Source organism: Coloeus monedula, assembly GCF_965178545.1.
Source record: "Coloeus monedula genome assembly, chromosome: 2".
Taxonomy (NCBI): domain Eukaryota; kingdom Metazoa; phylum Chordata; class Aves; order Passeriformes; family Corvidae; genus Coloeus; species Coloeus monedula.
In genome coordinates, this window is record NC_138782.1 from 19,740,584 (window position 1) to 19,755,589 (window position 15,006).

Sequence of the window (15,006 nt, forward strand, 5' to 3'; positions counted from 1 at the left end):
AGAACTGATATTTCCTCAGAAAAAAGTTTGTTGTCTGGAGAACCTGATAAGGAAAAAATTAATTTCTGATCAGATGCTTGAGGCAAGCAACAGCAGTAAATAATCTTTTTTTACAGTAATGGTGGGGAACAAAATTGTAATTACAGCTGCAATGTTTGATGAGTATATGGGCTGATTTCACTGAAAACAATTTTTTTTTCCTTTTTAGTTTAGATAGAAATATGTTTGAGAATCATATTCAGAGTTTGAACTTTGGTAGGGTATGAGTAATAATATTTTGATGCACCTTAAAAATGGAGAAAATTATATAAAGATAATAAATAGTAGAAATATATAAACATAAAGAAGGTAGAATGTGATTTAATTTTAGCAATACCTAGACATTTTCTACTAATGAATTAAAAATCAGAAGATTTTATTATGATCATGGGCTGCTGAGCTTCAATGTAGTTGTCTGAGTTTTAATAGCAGCCTGCATCTACTCATGTGCTGTGCAATTCTAAGACTTCCAATGGGATTTGACATTTTGTGTTACTCCTTTCTAGATTGTTTATTGCTTTACTGACATTTTACCCACTATATATTTAGTAGGAAAACACAGTTCAATATATTTCTGTGAAATTAAAGAGCAAACAGTCTTGAGAAATAGTTGTGACTGAATACTGTAAAAGAAATTTTTAAGGTTGTGGCAATTAAATTTCCAGATGCAAGGAAGGCACTGAAAGCTGGGCTTATAAACCCTGCACACCTTTAAAGTGCTTGCAAATCTGACAAAAACAAGCAAAAAACAACACAGCTGTCTTGAAGTTGCTGCAACCTCAGGCTTCCTAACCACAGGCATTGTGGTAGAACTGTTATGGTATAGAGACTGTTGGAAACCAATCTATTTCTTATCTCAGATTTTGTATGTGAATATGTAGATACACACACATCTATATTGCAAATATATTTTTGCAGTCAGGAAAACCCAAAATTTACTTATATTGTCCAGAAAGTAACTGGTACAAAACTCTCAGAACAAGCAACATTAAAACGAATTTATATGCAGAAGGTGGGGGTGGGGGGAGAAATCAACAATCATTAATTTATTTAAGCTAAACTGGCAAGAATGGTGATCTGCTGGTTTGAAGAGAGTTTCAACTGAAGGGCTTCCAGACCCTTTTACATATAAGCTAAATGACACAACAGTGCAAGCTTGGCTTCGTCTTCTGGCAGAGGAATTCATGAGAAAACGTAGCCAGGCTTTACAGAGCAATGAGGCTACATTTTGTGTTACTGTCTCCACTGGCAGAGTAAGAGGCTTCTGAGCTTATTCACAGTGCACTTCCTTTTGGTAGGGAACAGTAGGGCTCTTTTCTGTGTAGGGCAATTAATGCAGCCAGAAGCTCTTATTATTCAGGAGAAAAAAAACCCAAAAAATCCCCAGAAGATAATTCATGTGAACTTGTGCACCTGCATAATTAACAAATTCTAAAAAAGAGAAAAGCATGGTTAGAGTAGATGCCTCTGCAAATACCCGGGGGGTGGAATTGACAAAACAGATAACTATATCTTTTAAATGGTTTTTATCTACTACAAATGGAAACAAAAGTAGCCCACAGAAAACACAGAGAATCGGTGAAAGAACATAAGAAGACAGAGTCAGTTTTGTAACTACTACAAATGTTTCATGTTGATTCTTTTTCCTTCTTTGGGAAAAATTTCTCATTGCAGTGGATCTGAAGGGGAAGATGTAGAGAATGTATTCAATTTTTTTTTAAAAGGGGCTAAGTGTAATTTATAAAGTCGAGAATTTGGGAAATATGTATCATTTAGGACAAACGATAACAAAATTTTTGAATGAGAGTAGATGTGAAATGTGCACCAGGAGACAGGTTTGCTAATCTAGTCCTGGTTAACAAATGTATTTCTTCTACTGCAACTCACCAGTTTCTTGATCTGAGTTGTTTCTAATTCATTTTTTGTGTCTGATGAGAATAGTTAATGTAAAATGATTTAGGTTTGGTTGGTTTTATTATTGTTTGCTGAAAAATTCAGGATCCATGGCTAAATAATTCACAAAATTCAAGCCAAATTCAAAACAAATAATCCTATCAGGGGAAAAGAAAATGGGGAATAAGCAAAACATTCAGTTTTAAAATCCTTGAAATTCAATATAAAATTTGAAAGAATTCTTTTAACACAGAAAATAATAGAAATTGTATAAAAATTAAAATAGTTAAACTGTAATACAGAAATAAATTTCTTTTTCAATAGAACTCTGCTCTGGATTTTTTGGTAAGAAATACATTAAGAAGTTAAACTAAGGTCAATTAAAACTAAGTTTCTTCAAATATCCCTTCAGTCAGAAACTTAAAGTTATTCAGTATACTTTACATCTAAGTCCCAGGGACGTTTTATTTCTTCAAGTTAAGAAATCACTCAAGCATTTTTGAACTTTTTACACTTAACAATTTGATTGAATATATATGCACACTGGTCATTTATTTGAACATTTTAAACCTTTACTATGTTTTGAAATACTTGTTTATTTTCCTGTGGTTGGCACCTACTGCCTAGTAAGAAGCATGTAATTAATCAACAAATTAAAGGTTCTTTTTAGGTCAATGCTTTGCAAAAAATAGTTTCGTTTAGTTCAAAATTTTTTAAATTAGTTTTATTGTCAAACTGGCTGCAAGACTGTTCCAGTATTCAAGTGTCACTTTATACTTTGCGTTCAGGCTCCCTCAGATCCATTTTGCTTTCACCATCTGTTTTGACAGCAAAGTTCTTCATGGCATAATTTTTCATATTTGGTTTTTATATCCAAGATCCCACTTGGAACAAGTCCCTTAAAGTGAGCAGTTGTTTTGCTGGCAAACAGTAGCAGAGATTGGTGATGGAACACATAAGCAATAGTTTGGGCAAAGTGCAATTTAAACTTTTTTAAAAAAGCTCGATTATATTTCTAGTTTGCTGTTCTCTCAAGCAAAGGAAATCAATGAATAAATACTAATGAAGCATTTCTAGTAGGTAGATTTCTTGTGTTTTCTTTTTGCATTGCAGTGAATTTCCTTGAGTGGCTCAGCTGCCCATGGGGAAGAAGGAGAATAGAAACACAAGTAAGCACCAGTAATGTATTAGCATAATAGCTGAGCTTGAAAAGTATGCAGGTTCTGCAGAGTGATTTCACGTAATTTATCAATGGATTAATAAATGCTGGTGGAACATTTTTATTGCTCTGTGGCCACAAATAGCATGAGTGTGGTCAGTGTAAACAAACATGAAGTACAGGGGCATAAAAAGGGAGAAGAGAGTTCTGGGAGGGACCATCGTGGGCAGCAATCTTGTGCTGGAAGTAATCCATGTATAAAATCATCATTAGACAGATGGTCTGTGCTGGCATACAGCTGGAAGAAGCCCTTAATAGGACAGGGCATCAGGGCTAAGTAGAGGGGAGGGAAGGAAACAAAGCAGGAAAATAGGAAATGCAGCATTGTTTTTTTCCATGGGAAAGCCAAAAACCCTCAATTTTCAGAAACTATGGTGCAATATACACTGTCTAGAATTCTTGCAGATATTTGGCATTTGGATAAGCAGTGTGACAGGTATGAATAATTATGCTTGAATCGAGGCTACCAATAAGTCTCCCAAACCCCACTAATGACTTTTGATTTTAAGTGAGATTTTATACTTGAATTGTCATTTTTATTAAACTTCAGGAATCATACCAATTCCCAAGAGATGAACGCAGTAAAATAACCTTCAGCTTGATATCAGCTGAGGTGCCTGTCCATGGCAGATTGATGGAATTGAGAGGTGTTAAGAGCACAGGACAGAGGACTAGGTATGAAGGAAGGGGGAGATGTCCCTCCTTAATGAGAAGGACTGTGGGATTTTAGCTGAATTGTTCTTATTCATGGTGTCTCAGGAAGGATGTGTTTGTCAGGCTTCAGGTGATTTAAGAGAGGTAGGCTTAGAGAAAGGACACACACATATCAGCAGAATTGCTGTCCCCAGCCCATAAATAAACCTGCAGAAAAATAAACCTTCTTTTAAATGGAAAAGCAGGTCTTTTTCTGTTGAGGGAGTAGGTAACTGGGAGGAGCTCTAGTTTATAGCTTACTTCAGCCCAGCAGACTAAGAGCAGCTGACAAAAATCAGGTAATCTGTGTGGAGACAGAATCACTATATGCACCTTTTCTTTACAAGATTTCAACTAATTAGGGCCACAGAAAATCCATCAATTTCTGAACACCATATTTTATAAGGGAATCTATAATTAAATGCTGACTTTGGAGGTTTTTTGCTGATGAGTTTTCCAGTCTGAATATCCCTATCTTTTCTTTCCCAAGGAAAGTCCTTTTCTAAATAGAAGTGTGAATGAATGCCGGTATTTCTGAGCCACTGACCAAACCTTTACTAGGAAAATTCAAGGACCAGCAATTAAAGTGAACAAATTTGTGGGAAAATTGCTTACCAAACCAAATAATTTTTGTCACCAAAATCTGGAAATATGAGTACTTGAATTGCTTTAATAGCAGAGAAAGGGGATGATCTAAATCACACATACTTTTGGTTGTGCCCAAGAACTTAATGAATTCAGAACACTTGTTTCATAACATTTAGAAAAGGAGAAATTGTTTAATATAAGTTTAGTCAACTCTCAAAATGCATGATAGAAGAGTGATTTTTGGCTTTTGCAAGATGTACTTTCAGACCTAAATTTTAAATTTAAGTAAGAAAAGGTCTCCACTGAAGTGAATGCTTTTAGTTCTCGGGGGAAAGTTGACCGGATCTTAGTGTGGGAAAATTCTGTTTTGCTTCCTACCTTCTTTTCTAGTGAATTTGCAACTATTGCTGTTTTCCTTATTAAGTAGTATAAAAATGTTCCCATTTCCCATGGTTGCAGTCCAATATTAACTTTTCCCCTCAAAATTTGACCAGTACTGAGTCCTATATTGTTGTTTGGATTCACCATTTCAAGTTTCTTATAAATATTTGTTTCTTTTCCTTGTAATTTTTAATACTAAGGTTTACCTTCCAAAAATACCAAAAAATACATAATGAATTCAAGTAAAATATAAATATTGTTGGAAGTGGAAATATCAGAGGGGTTTAGCCCAAGTAAGGACTGCAGATTGCAATGTCTAAGATCCTGTTGCATTCTCCTGTGGCCATGAGCACAACTGGGGAATAAACTCTGAATTACTGAGCGCTGTGGTAACTCTGGCTTCATCTGGAAGTTTTAAGAGCTGTGGCAGTAGTACACACAGTCTCCAAAAGAAGGTCGAAGTAGATAGAAGTAGTTATGGCATCATCAATAGGGATTTAAATACAAGGAAGTTGGAGATGTGAGTCTGAAAGCTCTTTTATTTATTACAACTCTGTTGTGCACTTAATGCTTTGAGAAGGATTTTATTACTTTCTAAGAGCAGTTGCACATTAAATCTTTAAACTAACTTCTGTCCTGCTTGAATATAAGCATCTTCTCCACTGGGCAGGAGTTCAACAAGACAGAGACAAGAGAGCTTTGAAGCTTTAGATGATACGATGACTGCTCCAAACTATCTCCAAACTTGCACTTCCAGTACACAAATTTACAGTTCACAGATTTACCTTAAGAGTGCTGATGAGAATTCCATGTTAATGCTTAGGATTTTTCTTCCTTTTCTTTATGCTCCATCACATTTTCCTGAATTCACTTTATGCCCTAACTTCTTTCATTCAAGCTTGCAAGCCAAAATTAAGCGAGTTTTGTGTTAAAGAGCAGTTGCCTGTCTCCCTGGGAAGCAGAACAGAACCACTGTAATGCTCAACTGGAGGTATTCCATAGTAAGTTTATATCAGCAATCACCACCTAGCCAGAGCTTACAGGGAGTTTAGCTTTGGTTAATTGTCTTCCAAAAAGAAGTAAGAGGAAAAAAAAAAACGGAGGTTGCTCACATGGACAGGAAAAATACTGCCAGAAGGTACAACTGAAAACAAAAAAAGGTGTCAGGAAAAAAAAAAATCTCCCTTTCTCAGCTATGCTAAAGCCATTTCTTCAGCTCTTTGCTCTACAAATCTTTAAAATATTGCTGCAAATATTCTTCTCTCTAGAAAAATATCGATGAAAGATCTAAACCCAAAATATTTCACTTTGAAAAGTTACCTTGGTGCTCTCTGGGACTATAATTCAGCAATTGTGTTTCCATTCTCTTGTCCATTATGGTCTTAAGTTGGGTTATATCTCCTGTGGTACCTATCTGTCAGTCCTTGTACGGATTTGGTGATTATAGTTGATCACGGGGAATATGTGCATGGAAGTGAAGCTCTCTACAGACAATGAAAACATTGAGACGAAGAAAAATAGGTCCCCTGAGGTATTATAACGGTAAATTTCTGTTGGCAAAATCTTTTAATGAATTAAAAATAAATCCATGGAAAGTTAGCAATTTCTGTTTTAAAACGTGGTTTTAGTAGGAACCTGGTGTTTTTACTGAAGAGCTGTTTAGCAAGCTGATTGGAAATATCTGACCTAAAATTTATTTTGTGCTTGGAGATGTTACAAGATGTAGGTGCCAAGACACAATCCAGAAATTATCTGTGTCTACTCTGTCAGGGGAACATAACCAGTTGCTGAGCTCCAGATATGGCACTTTTTTCTCTCTTGGTGGTTTCACAGAGCCTTCTCCACTGACCAGAGAGCATTGATGGTGAAATTCTTCATGAAGAAGAACTGGAGGAGAGTGAATTATCTTTCTTGTTGCTTCTGCATAGGGCCTTTCTGAGCATTTGGGGGGGTGTGTGTTTGTGAGTGGAAGGGGATTGGAAACAAAGAGTAGCCAAAAGATTTGTACTGATCTGCTTATGACACTAAGTTGAGCTACCTTTACTATGCCTTTACTTGTGTCCCAGGTAAGCCTGTTTCTCCTGAGGTCTCAGTCACTGAAAATAGCTTTTATGAGAAGAAAAAAATTGCCAAAACTTGGAAAATTACCATTGATGCAAATTCCCATCATATTTTTTTTTTTTGTCCTACTTGTCAGACGCATACACTGCTTATATGTCAATTGAGGATAGACCACAACAGGAAGCAGTGATCTGTAGCACTTATCCTGTCTTCAAATAGATCATTGACACGACTGGGTTGTTTAAAGAATCATTTGTCTTCCAGGATCTTCTAGGATGCTGGAGAAAGGTGCCTGAATTGATTATTTTAATGTTACTGAGAATTAATTGCAATATTTATGGTGTATTAGGGTACCTAGAGCCTGGTACATCTCCCTTTCAGTAGTTCTTTAAAAGAAAGTAGAATACAACATATATTGATGTCTTTAGACCTCTTCTTATTTGCATACTTAAAAAATAATTGTTGTTGTCTCAAACATCACTGGCCAATTTCAAGTTTAATTAAGCTTAAGCCTTCTGTGTCTTCTTCCTGCACAAATGCACCTCAGCTCTGTGCTCAGTCTGCAAATCCTGACCTTGCTTCCAAAGATGCTACAATTTCTTTTTCCTCTTGAGCATCACAGGATGTTCCTTCCCTGTTCAGCCAAGCTGGTCATCTGCTCAGCTCACTTGATTTACAACACAGTGGAATTGCCTGGGATTGTAATATTAAGGAAGTAAACAGGCAAATTTATTTTTATCCTTCTGGAGTTCTAATGAGTGTAAGTTACTTAGAGCTGATTGTCTCTTCAAGTTCTCATAACCAGAAGCAAAGATAACATCCTCCCCGGGCAGGTTTGGGCCACCTTCAATGATCACGGAATCACAGAATGGATAGGCTTGAAAGGGACCATGAGGTCGTCTGGTCCAGTGAATGTCACTCAGAGCAGATAACTCAGGATTGTGTCTGTACAGCTCTTGAATATCTGCAGTGAGGGAGATTCCACAACTTCTTTGGGCAATCTGTTCCCCAGTCACTCTCACTGTACTGAAGTTCTTACCACCATTCATATGGAACCTCCTTGTGCATTAGTTTGTCCCTGTTCCATTTTGTCCTCTTACTCAGCGCACCAAAAACCGCCTGGATCCAGCTTCTTGACACCTACCCTTCAAATACTCATATATTGATGAGGTCTCCTCTCAGTCTTCTCTTCAGGAGAAGCAGGCCCAGTTCCTCCAGCCTTTTCTCATAAGTGAGGTGCTCAAGTTCTCTGGTCACCTTCATAGCCCCCCACTGAACCTGCTCCAGGAGCTCCGTGTCTCTCTTGCCCTGAGGAGCCCAGAACTGGACACAGCACTCCAGATGTGCCTCACCAGGGCTGAGTACAGGGGCAGGATCACCTCCCTTGACCTGCTGGCAATTCTCTTCCTAAAGCTCCCCACGATCCCACTGGCCTTCTTTGCCCCAGGGGCACCCTTCTGGCTCATGGACAGCTTGTTGTCCACCAGCACCCCCAGGACCTTTTCTGCTGAGCTGCTCCCCACAAGGTCAGCCCCAAGCCTGTGCTGGTGCCTGGGGTTGTTCCTCCTCAGGTGCAGGATCACACACAGAAAACTACAGAAATCAAGCATTTTGTAGTCTGTGGGAAGTTTTATTTAGCTGATTAAATCAACTTGCTGTTCTAGGTCTTTGGGTGGTATGTTTATGCCCAAAATTTAAATTAACAGGGATTCAAGTACATAACAGTATTACCGTAGCATGCAATGGCTTTGCCACCACAAGAACACCATCAGCAAAGGACTGCATTTGTTTTCAGTCAGGGCTGTCATGGCCCTAAACATATGTGTGGCCCTTTAAGAGATCCCTGGATAAGGTTAATGTTTCAGAGAGGATAAACTGGAAAGATCAGATAACGACCTTAGTGTTAGAGAGGCTTAAGGTTTTAGCATTAGAGTAGATACAGAGACCACAAATAAAGGATTATAGTTATGAAGCATGATAATGGAATTGAGCAATGTCAGAAAATGCCTTAAAAATCAAGACAATATCATAAACTATGAAACTAAAAATGGATGAGCCTGCCTTTTTGGTCCATGAATTTACAATCCTTTGCAAATTTTGCTTGCCAGTAACAGTATTTAATTTTTAACCTGGTTAAATCTAGTCTGTTGCAATTTTAATTCCAATCCAGCCATTTGGGAGCTATTTTGTATTGCCTTGCAAGTGTTTTTTTCTCTCTCTTTTTTTTTTTTTTTTCTTCTGTAAAACCCAGCAGGTAATTCAAGATGGAAATTAACTTTGGTTACCTATTTCTCTGGGCAGCAAAAATGCCCTCCTAGAACTATCAGGTTTGTAAGTTCATATAAAGACTTATTGTTCATTAACTATAGAAATCTAAAATCAAACAAGAAATTATTAAGTTTTTTCTCTTCTCAGTTCTTCATCGTTTGCTAGACACCAGTTAGTGAGGACACACATAATGGAAGAGTGTCTGAGTTGCTACTTGTGTGAAATTGCTGAACTCTATTGCATTCAACAGACCTGTAACAACCATCCCATATGAGAAAAAACCCCAATCTTTCCATATAGATTATCTGTTCAATGCTTTTTTCTTTTATCTATTGATTTTAAACGGGGAAACAGCCATCACTCATGCTTGTTGTCTTTCTAAAAGCTGAAAACACATCACCTGTAAAACACACTTTGAAATAACTCTGCCCTTTTTTATATCTGGAAACTCTACAGGGATCAGTTATCTATAGCTACCAGGTTCACATTCCTTTTTACTTTTTTTCAGAATAGGGTAAATTTGAACAGTCTGAATAGTTTAAGAGCACATTATCATTACAATTTAGAGGCAAACCAGAGGGGGGATGCACTATAGAATAGCCAATACTGACATCATGTCTCAGCAGTCTAGGTGGTAGCTTATTGATCTTACTGTACATAAGAGAGCAGGACTTGATTTCCCAGATCACTAGTTGAGAATTGAAACACAGGGTAATTAGCAGCCAGTTTTCAGATCTCAGTTTACTGAGCAAGCAAGTTAGAATAGTTTTCTCCTGGGAAGATGGGAAAACAAGTGAAGGAAATCAGAGGAATAGTTTCTGGACTTCATCTCAGGGAAAAACTAGCAAATCTGATTTACAGTGTCCGTGGCTGAATTTCTACAATTTACGGCACTAGGCAATACTTATTGTGAATGCCATAAACTTAAAAATTCCTACACTTGTGCCCTGACAAATGTGATTTCATGCAGCTGTAAGCATCATTGGGGGGGGGGGGGGGGGTGTTACTTTATCACACCAAGACAGATCAGAATTACTTATTTGTGTTGACTGAAGCAGTATGCCAGGATTCCTACCACCAAATATTCATGGGAATGTTTGACAGCTGCTGCCTGGCGAATTCCAACACAGTGATTCACTTCTTTGTTTTCCAGAGCTTCTCTGGGGCTGAAGTTTGCATGCCCAGGTTACACTTCACTGCCTGTGAAAATTCAGAGTGCCATTTGGGAGCCCAGCCTTACTGAAGCTATTGGAAGTTTTGCCACTGACTCATTGGAGCCAGGAATTTGCCCACAGTTTACAGAATCATATCAGAAGACCTTTTGTTTCTTTGTTTGTTTGTTTTTTCTGTCTTATAAACCAAACCTGCCTGGTCCTTATAGTAAGCCACAGGACCAGTACGACCCTGCATGTTTAAAACCACAACTCTTTACTACAAAGTTTGCCTTTACAAACAGAGAGATGTGCAAAAAGCATCTTCAAGCCAATTCTAACTGGTAGATTGACCCACCAATGATTGTATTTGCTGGATTCTCTGAAAATGAAGTCTATTAAATGCGAAAGTAATAAAATAAGGATACCATGTGCATCATTTTAGTGTTGTGATCTTTGGGTTTGGTGCTTGTTTTGGGATTTTAGGGAGGTTTTTTTTTTCCCCCTCAAGATGTATATTGGTATTTCATTTGAGAGCAACTGTGAGTTACAGGAGGAAAAGTGTATTTTTGAAATGTTCTCAGATTATGAGATTTCTTGCACTGCCTGCTTGCTTATGCTCTTTACTTCTGAAGCTCTGCATCTCTGTAAATTCAGCCAATTATATTTTGATGCATAAACAGTTGCCTGATTGCTCTGCATCCTCATTTTCCTGTGTGATGGATTGAATGTATGGCAGCTGTCCCCAGAGGCCATCCTGAAAAGAAGATGTTGCAGCTCATGAGTTTATCCAAGTGAATAAAACTGAAAATATCTCATAAGTACACAGAATTTTTTTTTTTTTTAATTTCTTGTTAGTAAAGAGAGATTAACATACAATAGTATCTGTCACATAGGGGAAACTTCTTAAAATACCTGAGCCCATTTTAAAAATGTGGAAGTTGGGACATGCATTGTGTACTGATAGCAGGGTGTCACCATGGACACCAACAGAGAAAAGTCAAATATGATGAAAGAGAGAAAAGAGAAAAAGAAGATGTAGTATCCATGACAACAAGTAGAAAAGAGTAAGACTTAAAAAAGTTTAAATCCCCATTCTTGTCTCTATTATTAAAATGAAATTTTCAGAGTTAGACACACATACAACATTATTTTTGTGTAGCTGGATTTTGTGCAAGTAGTCGGTGTCAGGCAGGTACAGAGGAGGTTCAGATGGTGCATGGATGTCTCCTGTTGTTTTTGGGTATCCCTGGAGTGATTTGTGTGACACCAAACGGCAGCTGGATGAACAGTGGAGATCAGATCCAGTTATCTTTGTATGTACATATGCACATCCATGAGCCTGTCTTCAGCCCAAGTGTCTGCTCTGGCACATTGCAAATGTGGGTAACTGCCTGTAAATTCAGTATGATCTGAAGTAAAACAATGTGGGATGAAGAGATGAGCTGAATGGACTAAGAAATGCTGTTTTCTTCTCATGTGACAGGAGCTTTCCTTTTGAAGCTGGAGTGTGCAGTTTGAAGCCAGTGCAAGGGACAGAGAGAGTGACAGAAAAAGCCCAGAGGAGACTGTACATTTATGTCTCTGTGAATTATTTTGGGCAGCCCTCCACACACACAAATGGAACTGGTTTGCATTTGCTTCATCATATTTGATTTTACCTTTTGGATCTCTAGCATGTAGTCCATGTGATGTTGTAATGCCCTCCTGCAGGGTTTTGAGACTTGAACTGATGTAATGGTGAATGTATCATTGCAGAATTTATCTCCTAAAATGTAACTCTTCAGCAAAAGATGTTTTTGTACAAGTAGAAATAATGAGATCTTTCTATTTTTATTTTAACATTACACTCCATGTCATTGTAGAAATACTTATAAATATTATTCAGTAAAGAAAGGTTACATTAAAATTTGCTGGTGTTGAATTCAGGAATATGCAGCAAACATCCTAAAAACATTTGTGAAAGATGTTGTTCTCTTATGTTCAGTGAGAGCTTGCATCCTCAAACAGCATGGAACAAGAGAACATTTTTATTTAAATTCCAACTGTGTCCCTCCAAAACCTAGATCCAGTATTTAAGTAGATTTAAGATACTGATTAGTACAATTTTCAGGATATTTTTTTGATGTATTTTATAGTCTAGGGCTTGTGTTCACATGAGCTTGCAAAAATGTTAATGAAAAACAATTTAGACTTTTTTTGTATACCAAAAGCCTTAATTTGGGAAAATATCTGCCAGTGTGATTTGAAATGTCCTGGAGAAGAAGAGTACTCCGTGGATGAATTTTGCATGGAGGGATTTTTGGGACAAGAAAATGAACATCTAGAATAAGCGGCTAAGCAGAGACAGAGGAGAATTGTTCAGGGACAAGAAATAGAAGGAACCTTTCTTTCCAATAACAGGCTTTTCCCTGTGTTTGGAATGGAGATGAAATTAACATGACTGTATTTGTGATCATGCTCCAGCACTGCTAATTAGATGAGGAGAGTTCCCAGAGGAGAGTGATTTTGGTTAACTGTTAAGGCAAGAGTGCAAACAGAGCAGAAAGCTTTCTTCTAAAAAGCGATGGGAAAGTTAGTTTGGTTTCTGTTCCACTTTGGACCCTAAGATCTGAAATGCATGGCAGCACCTCTTGGAAAAGGGAAGGAATAATTCAGCCTGGTGAAACAATAGAATTCTGTGCTTAAAAATAGCTTTCCACATTTCATATTTTAATTAGTGACTTAAAAGCAGACGGGTGTCAGACAAGCATGGAAGTGTAATTAGTACTAAGGGGAAAGCAGACGTGGAACACAGGAAATAATTTTATTCATCATCTTGGTTTGGAAAACTTTCCTGGTATCTAGAAAAATAGATGAGAAATATTTCTTCTTTGTTTTTATAAATAACACTTCTATCTTTTCTCTCTCTGTGATGTTCAATAATTTGCTAAAAGTTTTTCATATAGTGGGACAAAATCTCAGCAGCTGTAAATTATAATGTCTTTAACGACTTTATTACTGTAAATGCAGTTCACCCTATTGATTAATTTGTTGTTCTGCAAACAATCCCAGTTTATATGATTAAGAATACAATTTTTGAAAGGCAAACACATACACTTATGGCATGGATACAGTATATAGAACAGGTGTATTTTATTCCTTTGTGAATTCGCCGTTCCTTGCATTGCAAAACTCGACCTTGTCCCATGGCACTAGAAATCTAGTGGAAAAACCCACCCAAGAGCATATCTGTGGATGTGATCAAACTTCCTATTCTGGATGCAGCTGAGCAGCTTCCTAGATCACTGGCTTGGGTGGTTTCTTGCTGTCTCCTCTGTACCCTCTGTCTTTGTAAGGAGAATTTATCACCCTTTGGATCTGACAGCTTAACTATGCATCTGGTTCCCTCTCATCCCATCTGTGGTTTGTTGTGTTGCTTTTTTCTTTAAACTCAGCCCCTTTGACAGAACTGGAGCAGGCAGAGACTCTGCTGCAATAGCAGCTGACCTGCAGCAGTTGCCTTCTGAGAGGAGCAACAAGCACCCCCTCAAGAGGTTGAGCCGTAACCTCTTAACCCAGTATTTGTGACATGAGAGCTCTTTCTTTGGCTGAGCTCGTGAAGGGAAGGGGGAACTGAAATGGTGTGATGTGTGTCCTTTGTGTTATGCAAAGTTTCGACACGTATCGTATTGCAGAGTGTGAGGCATAAGGATCAACCTCTAGACAACTAATTCTGCATGCCAGAGTAATTCTTAGTTTGTGCTCTCCTAGGATAGTACAAAATGGAACACAAGGCCTCAGCCAACTAATAAAAAAAAAACCCCAAACCCAAGCTAAAGAAAGGTTGCTGAAGCAAAATGTGTTTTGTATTCTCTTCTGCTGGCTCAGAGAAGCAGATATAGACCTGCTGCTCCTATAAATGGGAAATGAAACTTAAGAAGCAAGTATCTTCAGGACAGCTGTAAGAAATGCAGTGTGAATGAGTTTGTGAGCTGGTTTCTATGAATTCTCTGGTGGGAATTCAACCTACTATCCCTCATAAATTTTCAAATTATATCAATCATCAAAACCCCCAAACTCTTGGGTTTCCTCTATTTCTTTGGGGGGCGGGGAGAGAAGATGACTTTCTGTCAAAGTTGAATCCACACTGAAATAGGGAATTCTGCAATTAATTATCAAATTATATTGATTACCAAATATTATTTCCATGGTCCAGCAGGCATCTGCTGCAGTTTGAAGGATTCAGGTTCAAGTACTATCTCTTGAGTACAAATGAATTTTTGTAATTGATAAGATTATTTTTTAGCTGATCTGTTCCATTTGATCTGCATGCTTAAGTAATACTTCCCTCTGTGGGTATCTTGTAAAAGTATTTATAACTGTTGTGTGAAACTGCAAACACTTTTGCAGTTTCACGCATCAGTTACAAATACTTTTCCAGGATATATTTTTAAAAGTGCTTCCGTCTTTGTTAGAACTTTTACTTTACTAGAAACTGGCAGGAATATAAAAAAATAGGAAAATGATAACTTAGTGTAAGGTTTAAAAACAAGAACCTCACCACAAACTTGCTGAAGTCACTGAAAATAATCCTTCTGCTTTTCAGCAATATTCATTATACATCTTGCTGTACCTCTGCAGCAGTTCACTTTTGTTCTTGCTGCTGTTCGACTACAGAGACGGCCACAGTTTAGTGAGGTAGATATGTCAAAAGAGTATAAAATTCATGTG